The sequence below is a fragment of the Dysidea avara genome, chromosome 8 (genome assembly GCF_963678975.1).
Source record: "Dysidea avara chromosome 8, odDysAvar1.4, whole genome shotgun sequence".
Taxonomy (NCBI): Eukaryota; Metazoa; Porifera; class Demospongiae; order Dictyoceratida; family Dysideidae; genus Dysidea; species Dysidea avara.
In genome coordinates, this window is record NC_089279.1 from 26,223,538 (window position 1) to 26,232,108 (window position 8,571).

General features: G+C 38.3%; 1 long non-coding RNA gene across 1 annotated transcript; it reads left to right on the forward strand.

The window, feature by feature from the left end:
* Positions 1 to 7,348: 7,348 nt before the first annotated feature.
* LOC136262779 (uncharacterized) lies at positions 7,349 to 8,216 on the forward strand. The gene is made up of 4 exons (XR_010704336.1): positions 7,349 to 7,492; positions 7,666 to 7,710; positions 7,846 to 7,962; positions 8,018 to 8,216. It is a non-coding gene; the product is annotated as an uncharacterized lncRNA (long non-coding RNA).
* The last annotated feature ends 355 nt before the right edge of the window (positions 8,217 to 8,571 follow it).

Sequence of the window (8,571 nt, forward strand, 5' to 3'; positions counted from 1 at the left end):
AGATACTCTAATAGAGCAGTCATCCTAATAGAGCAGTCACCCTGAACAGAATTCAAGAGATCAGTTAGAAATAAGTAACCTGTATAGAGATCAGCTACAAACAAATCACCCTGTAGAGAGTTCAACTACAAACAATTCACCCTGTTCAGACATCAGTTAGAAGAAGTTTTCTTGTAGAGAGTTCAGTTACAAACAAATCACCCTGTTGAAAGATCAGCTAGAAAATGTCACCTTGTAGATAGTTCAGTTACAAAGAAACCACCATGTAGAGAATTCAGCTACAAACTAGTGACCCTGTAGATACATCAGCTAGAAGAAGTTACCTTGTAGAGAGTTCAGCTACAAAGAAACCATTCTGTAAAGAGCTCAGCTGCAAACAAATCACCTATACAGAATTCAGCTACAAACAAATCACCCTGTAGAGAGATCAGCTAGAAGAAGTTACCTTGTAGATAGTTCAGCTACAAACAATTCACCCTGTACAGAGCTCAGTTAAAAGAGGTTTCCTTGTAGAGAGTTCAGCTACAGACAAATCACCCTGTAGAGAGATCAATTAGAAGAAGTTACCTTGTAGATCGTTCAGCTGCAAACAATTCACCCTGTAAAGAGATCAGCTAGAAGAAGTTACCTTGTAGAGAGTTCAGCTACAAAGAAACCATCATGTAGAGAATTCAGCCGCAAACAAATCATGTATAGAAAGTTCAGCTACAAACAAATCTCCCTGTAGAGAGATCAGCTAGAAGAAGTTTCCTTGTAGAGAGTTCTGCTACAAACAAATCACCCAGTAGAAAGATCAGCTAGAAGAAATCACCTTGTAGAGAGTTCAGCTTCAAAGAAACAATCATGTGAGAGTTCAGATACAAACAAATTGTCCTGTAGAGAGATCAGCTAGAAGAAGTTACCTTGTAGAGAGTTCAGCTACAAAGAAACCATCATGTAGATAGTTCAGGTACAAACAAATCACCCTGTAGAAAGATCAGCTATAGAAGAAATCGCCTTGTAGAGAGTTCAGCTACAAAGAAACTATCATGTAGAGAGTTCAACTACAAACAAATCACCCTGTAGAAAGATCAGCTAGAAGAAATCACCTTGTAGAGAGTTCAGCTACAAAGAAACCATCATGTAGAGAGTTCAGCTACAAACAAATCGGCCTGTAGAGAGATCAGCTAGAAGAAATTACCTTGTAGAGAGTTCAGCTACAAAGAAACCATCATGTGGAGAGTTCAGCTGCAAACAAATCACCTGTAGAGAGTTAAGCTACAAACAAATCTCCCTGTAGAGAGATCAGCTAGAAGAAGTCACCTTGCAGGGAGTTCAGTTACAAAGAAATAAACCATGTAGAGAGTTCAGCTGCAAACAAATCACCTGTAGAGAGTTCAGCTAGAAACAAGTCACGCTGTAGAGAGATCAGCTAGAAACAAGTCACCTTGTAGAGAGTTCAGCTAGAAGAAGTCATATTGTAGAGCTACAAAGAAACTACCTTGTAGAGTTCAGCTGCAAACAAATCACCCTGTAGAGAACTCAGCTACAAACAAATCGCCCTGTAGAAAGATTAGCTAGAAGAAGTTACCTTATAGGGAGTTCAGCTATGAACAGATCACCCTGTAGAGAGTTCAGCTACAAACAAATCACCCTGTAGAGAGTTCAGTTACAAAGAAACCACCATGTAGAGAGTTCAGCTGCAAAAAAATCAATCACTCTGTTGAGAGTTCAGCTAGAAGAAGTCACCTTGTAGAGAGTTAAGGTGCAAATAAATCACCCTGTAGAGAATTCAGCTACAAACAAATCACCCTGTAGAAAGATCAGCTAGAAGAAGTTACCTTGTAGAGAGTTCAGCTACAAAGAAACCACCATGTAGAGAGTTCAGCTGCAAACAAATCACCTGTAGAGAGTTCAGCTAGAAACAAGTCACCCTGTAGAGAGATCAGCTAAAAACAAGTCACCCTGTAGAGAGTTCAGCTAGAAGATGTCACATTGTACAGAGTTCAGCTACAAAGAAACTACCACATAGAGAGTTCAGCTGCAAACAAATCATCCTGTAGAGAGTTCAGCTAGAAGAAGTCACCTTTTAGAGAGTTCAGCTACAAAGCAACCACCATGTAAAGAGTTCAGCTGCAAAAAACTCAATCACCTTGTAGAAAGATCGGCTAGAAGAAGTTACCTTGTAGAGAGTTAAGCTACAAAGAAACCACCATGTAGAGAGTTCAGCTGCAAACAAATCACCTGTAGAGAGTTCAGCTAGAAACAAGTCACCCTGTAGAGAGTTCAGCTAGAAGAAGTCACATTGTAGAGAGTTCAGCTACAATGAAACTCCCATGTAGAGAGTTCAGCTGCAAACAAATCACCCTGTAGAGAACTCAGCTACAAACAAATATGCAGTGTAAAAAGATCAGCTAGAAGAAGTTACCTTGTAGAGAGTTCAGCTACAACGAAACCACCATGTAGAGAGTTCAGCTACAAACAAATCACCTGTAGAGAGTTCAGCTAGAAACAAGTCACCCTGTAGAGAGATCAGCTAGAAACAAGTCACATTGTAGAGAGTTCAGCTACAAAGAAACCACCATTTAGAGAGTTCAGCTGCAAACATATCACCCAGTAGAAAGTTCAGCTATGAACAGATCACCCTGTTGACAGTTCAGTTAGAAACAAGGAATCCTGTAGAGAGATCACCTAGAAGTATCGCCTTGTAGAGAGTTCAGCTACAAACAAATCACCTGTAGAGAGTTCAGCTACAAACAAATCACCCTGTAGAGAGATCAGCTAGAAGAAGTCACCTTGTAGAGAGTTCAGCTATAAAGAAACCACCATGTAGACAATTCAGCTGCAAACAAACACCCTGTAGAGAACTCAGCTACAAACAAATCGCCCTGTAGAAAGATCAGCTAGAAGAAGTTACCTTGTAGGGATTTCAGCTACAAACAAATCACCCTGTAGAGAGATCAGCTAGAAGAAATTACCTTGTAGATAGTTCAGCTACAAACAAATCACCCTGTAGAAAGATCAGTTAGAAGAAGTTACCTAGTAGAGAGTTCAGCTACAAAGAAACCACCATGTAGAGAGTTCAGCTGCAAAGAAATCACCCTGTAGAAAATTCTGCCAGAAACAAATTTCCCTGTAGAAAGATCAGTTAGAAGAAGTTACCTTTTAGAGAGTTCAGCTACAAAGAAACCATTCTGTAAAGAGCTCAGCTGCAAACAAATCACCTATACAGAATTCAGCTATAAACACATCACCCTGTAGAGAGATCAGCTAGAAGAAGTTACCTTGTAGATCGTTCAGCTACAAACAATTCACCCTGTAGAGAGAACAATTAGAAGAAGTCACCTTGTAGAGTGTTCAGTTACAAAGAAACCACCATGGAGATTTCTGTAATCAATATATGTGACCGGATTTGCGAAAAGGGGTCTTCCACAAACATCCAATTCCATAAACGTTGGAGACCATAACTCAGTGTTCAAGTAACATATTAACCTGAAAATTTCACCATGTATTCAGCTATATATAGTGGTGCTCACCACTGCCCAAATTTCAAGGCAATAGCTCTTTCCAATATGAAGTTAACAATTGTCAAAGTTGGCAAATTGGATGTGTGTGGAAGACCCCTTTTCGCAAATCCGGTCACATATGTATTATACAGCATATATAATTTGTACATTTACTGATAAAATATTTAAAGTACATCTACTTCATCTTTTCTTCTTCCTGTAGTAAAGAAAAAAACATAGGTTAAAAAAGTCCCAAAGCTGGCCATAGGCCGGCTTTGGGGTATACAAATACAAAAAGAAATGAAATCTAATCCAAAACAGCCAAGCTGTAAAAAAAAGTGTGCGGCCCTCAGAAAGGCTATGGTGAAAAAAGATGTGAAATCCAAGGTGGCGGCCAAGAAATGGCTGTGATGGTAGGTTAATGGTAAAAATTTTAATAATGACAATTTAGGTAAATTTTGTGAAGCGGCACAAAAATTCACCTGAATTGTCGTTATTAAAATTTTTACCATTAACCTACCATCACAGCCATTTCTTGGCCGCCACCTTGGATTTCACATCTTTTTTCACCATAGCCTTTCTGAGGGCCGCACACTTTTTTTTACAGCTTGGCTGTTTTGGATTAGATTATAACTACACCACATATCTTTTTTGTACATGGTTATGCTCATGTATCTGTACTTAACTGTACACACGTTACCATGACAACAACCACAATTATCTTGCAATTATCTTGTTCAAGAGTAATCAAGATAGATTTGGTGCCATTAGCTGCAGAGAATGACGTACCCAAAATCCTCTTTTGGGAAGTGGTTTGATTTTTAATGAAAAGTCACTACAATAGGAGCATGTATCAATTGTTAGAGTTTATTTAAAAAAATTAAACACTCTAACCTTAACATAAAATTCTATGTAAACTATTAAAGAATGTCAGTTTTATTACTTTTATGTAAGTTAGAACTGCGCAACTTGTTTTGTTACAGCTTGTATGCACATATATAATTTTCGTTTTCAATGCAAATAGCTACGAGTAGTGCCCCCACCAGTGCAATTTCTTAATTACATGCTTTCTCAGTAACAATTTCTTTAGCAGTAGTCTTTCAGCATTTTACAATGTTCTCTCCACAAGCTGTGAGACTACGATTGACTGATTTAACTTTTGAACCTGCTGCATGTACACCATCATTATGAGTTTCCATTTTGTGTACATGTCTATTATTACAATGCTTAATATATACATGGTACAGCTTAGTAAGCAGTTATGAGCTCACTCCAGTGTGTAACCTGCAAGTGAGCCTGTAATTACTAAATACCCACAATATGTCAATGCTTTCATACTTTCCACCATATTTAACAAGTCCTCAGCAGCCAGCCTATATATGGCTACCTTTAGTGCTTATAACTTTGCCTGTTCCTTCTTTGTGAGGCTGATCACAACTTAACATGTACCACGAAACCATTCAATTTCAGAGGCAAATTTTCAGGACACCAAGCTTTAATGCTGGTCTCTAATATACAGCACGGCCATCATACTCTATAAATGATATCGTACTGTATGATATGCAGCTAAATTAAATACAATGTTTTAAGGAACACATATACTAGCCATGCATTTTGTGTGGGCATGCATGTAGCTGCTGCTCACATTAATTTCATGACAATTAATGTGGGATGATGGAGACATGCAGACTAGTTCTCTACTATAAATGTAATGAATTCCTGAAATGAAATACAGATGAAATAACCAACAATTAATTATCTATTAATAACTAACATATTAAGTGATAAATGTGACTGGGCCTGCGAAAATAGGGCATGTGGGCACATGATTTTTGCCTACTTTTTCAAACTTTCATCACTCATAACTTTTTGTACTATTATGTTATAGCAATGCAGTTTTCCACTCTTAGTAAACATTTAATTGGCTTTATGATGAAAGTTATAGAATGCAAATATTTGGTTCCAGTACTGAGATATGACCTGTTATGTGACAGGGTGTAGTCTGTGCCCACATGCCCTATTTTCTCAGGCCTGGTCACAAATATAAAATCCAAAAACTGCAGGTGCCTGTTCACTGAAATATAAGAGAAGTTTTATTACATACACACAATTGTATACGGAATGATGACCTACTATAATAATTATTGTACATCATCATTCTATGGCATTGTGTATAGTCTTGTAGTTTAGTCCAAACAGAGCAGGTATTCTGTGACCTAGTGGTATGTTACACAATATTAATTGTCAGCTAAGAGCAATTAATATTAGAAATTAACTAGCCAATATATGTGTGACTGGTTTTTAAATAAATAGCTTCATAACTTTTTAATCATGGTATAAAGTTGTCTGAAATTTTCTATGAGTGCAGCTAAACTGAGTATCTGGCTGCATTTTGAAACTAAAAACAAGCTAATCAGTGTAAGGTGTCAAGTGTTATATCAGTTTTTGCTGGCATATACAACACGGGAAAAAGGCAGTCACATAATTATTTGAATAACTTTGTGGTGCTCTATCATCAGTTCACCAGTTGCCCAATTCCTCAGTTCCTTCCAGTACTCTGACCATAAGACTTCAAGAGTTATAAATCTGTATACAGGTCATACAAACCAGATTAAGAGTACACTTAATTATAAGTCCATTGGTGGACTGATGACATACTGAACAGCAAGGTAATTAGAGTTGAAAAGTGGTTGCCAAGTTTGATGTGATGTTTGGCTCCTGAAACTAACACCTGTTGTTCAATATGTGATGCAGCACTGCTTCAGTTGTAAATGCTCTTTACTGGATTTGGGTGCTGTCTTGGTGTTGTACGCACCAATTATAAGAGAAATATTAAATATATTTCAAATAAAAGAGAAATATTAATAGTAGTAGTTAATGTAGTAGTAGTAGTGTCTTCTTGTCTCTAGTAGTCTCTCATGGTCTCTGATGGTCTCTCATAGTCTCTGATGGTCTCTCATAGTCTCTGATGGTCTCTCATAGTCTCTGATAGTCTCTCATGGTCTCTGATAGTCTCTGATAGTCTCTGATAGTCTCTGATGGTCTCTCATAGTCTCTGATGGTCTCTCATAGTCTCTCATAGTCTCTGATGGTCTCTCATAGTCTCTGATGGTCTCTCATAGTCTCTGATGGTCTCTCATAGTCTCTCATAGTCTCTGATGGTCTCTCATAGTCTCTGATGGTCTCTGATAGTCTCTGATAGTCTCTCATAGTCTCTGATGGTCTCTCATAGTCTCTGTTGGTCTCTCATAGTCTCTGATGGTCTCTCATAGTCTCTCATAGTCTCTCATAGTCTCTGATGGTCTCTCATAGTCTCTGATGGCCTCTCATAGTCTCTCATAGTCTCTGATGGTCTCTCATAGTCTCTGATGGTCTCTCATAGTCTCTCATAGTCTCTGATGGTCTCTCATAGTCTCTCATAGTCTCTCATAGTCTCTGATGGTCTCTCATAGTCTCTGATGGTCTCTCATAGTCTCTGATGGTCTCTCATAGTCTCTCATAGTCTCTCATGGTCTCTCATGTTCTACACTGCCGACAGTACATACTTTCTAATTATCATTTTTATTACTATTTGCTATTACACAATGTGGAGACCTCGTGCAAGTTGTATACATAAGATTAGTAAACTGCAGAAAAAAAATTTTTTTAGCTATTCAGTGTGATAAAATTATTGACGAATGTATACCATTTTTTGAACACATTGTCATTATGTGCATTGAATTGACAGGTTTTGCTTTTATTTTTTTCTAGCATATGACTTGATATCATCCTAATGCATAGTGTTCGTCTGAGACATCATTACTCTGTACCTACTCCCATCCAATGACGCCTGATGATGAGATTACTCAGTTGATCAACTCTAATAGCTGGCTGCATTTTCATGTTGATATGTAGTCATAAGGGGATCGAGTGAACCGGCTGTAGCTACCTCGTACCTATAGTACCATAGTACCATAGCTGTCATCCAGTCAGTGGATCACTTCACTGAGGAGCACATCTATGCTAAGGTATCAGACTAGATGTAATGGTGTGTGTGTTTGTTTGTGTGCATGTATGTATGTGTGTGTGTGTGTGTGTGTGTGTGTGTGTGTGTGTGTGTGTGTGTGTGTGTGTGTGTGTAGTGTGTGTAGCGTGTGTAGTGTGTGTGTGTGTGTGGAACTAAGTAGTTGTCTGTCACTAGAAATTGTCACACTAACAGCAGACCCCCAGAACAATGTGGACAAAGGTATGGCACTGACTGCATTTTTTTTGGAAGTGTTGATTAATGTGTGTATAACATCACTGAACATGAATTCCATGTCCAATGTATAGTACAATGTGGTGCTAATAATGGTCCTGTTAATATTGATGACCAATACAGGCACACAATGGTTTGGACATGTGGAAACCCTATACTTGCCTCATATTGAGTCGTCGACAAGACTAGCTGTAATCCAACGAGTGGACCAATTCACAAGAGGAACAATTCTGTGCTAATGTATCTGACCGGATGTGGTCATGTGTGTCAACTAAAAGTCGTTCTCTCTCACTAGAAATTGTTCCACTAACTGCAGACCAGCCATCGACAGGAGTGTTTGTTAGTGTTGATTGTCATCCAACCAGTGGACCACTTTACAGGACTTATTCTTGATTGTAGTTATTCATTTGGTAACTTGACTGCTTAAAGTGATGGCAGACCCATGGTAGCTAGCTGGTACTATACTATTCAGTCGTGTCAATTTTTTTTGATGAATCCTCGGTTATCAGTATGCTTGTCATGGATTTAGTTTCATATGTCACTTAATGATGTTGAGTTCATTTGGGCGTCCATTGTGTGTGTGCGTGCGTGCGTGCGTATGTCCAACTTTCAGTGCAATATCAAACGTGTGTATATAGAGCATGTGGATGACAATTTCTGTGAAGTTGCCTTGTCCAATACATTTTACAACAATGCCTAACTCATCGTCACACACCATGTATTAACAGGAACGGAAACAGAGTTTTATTTTTTTTCCATGAACTTCTACACTATACGCAACAAGAAATTATTGAGGCTACTAAGTCTTTCTGTCATCCCTATGTCCATATGAGCATCAACATACTATTG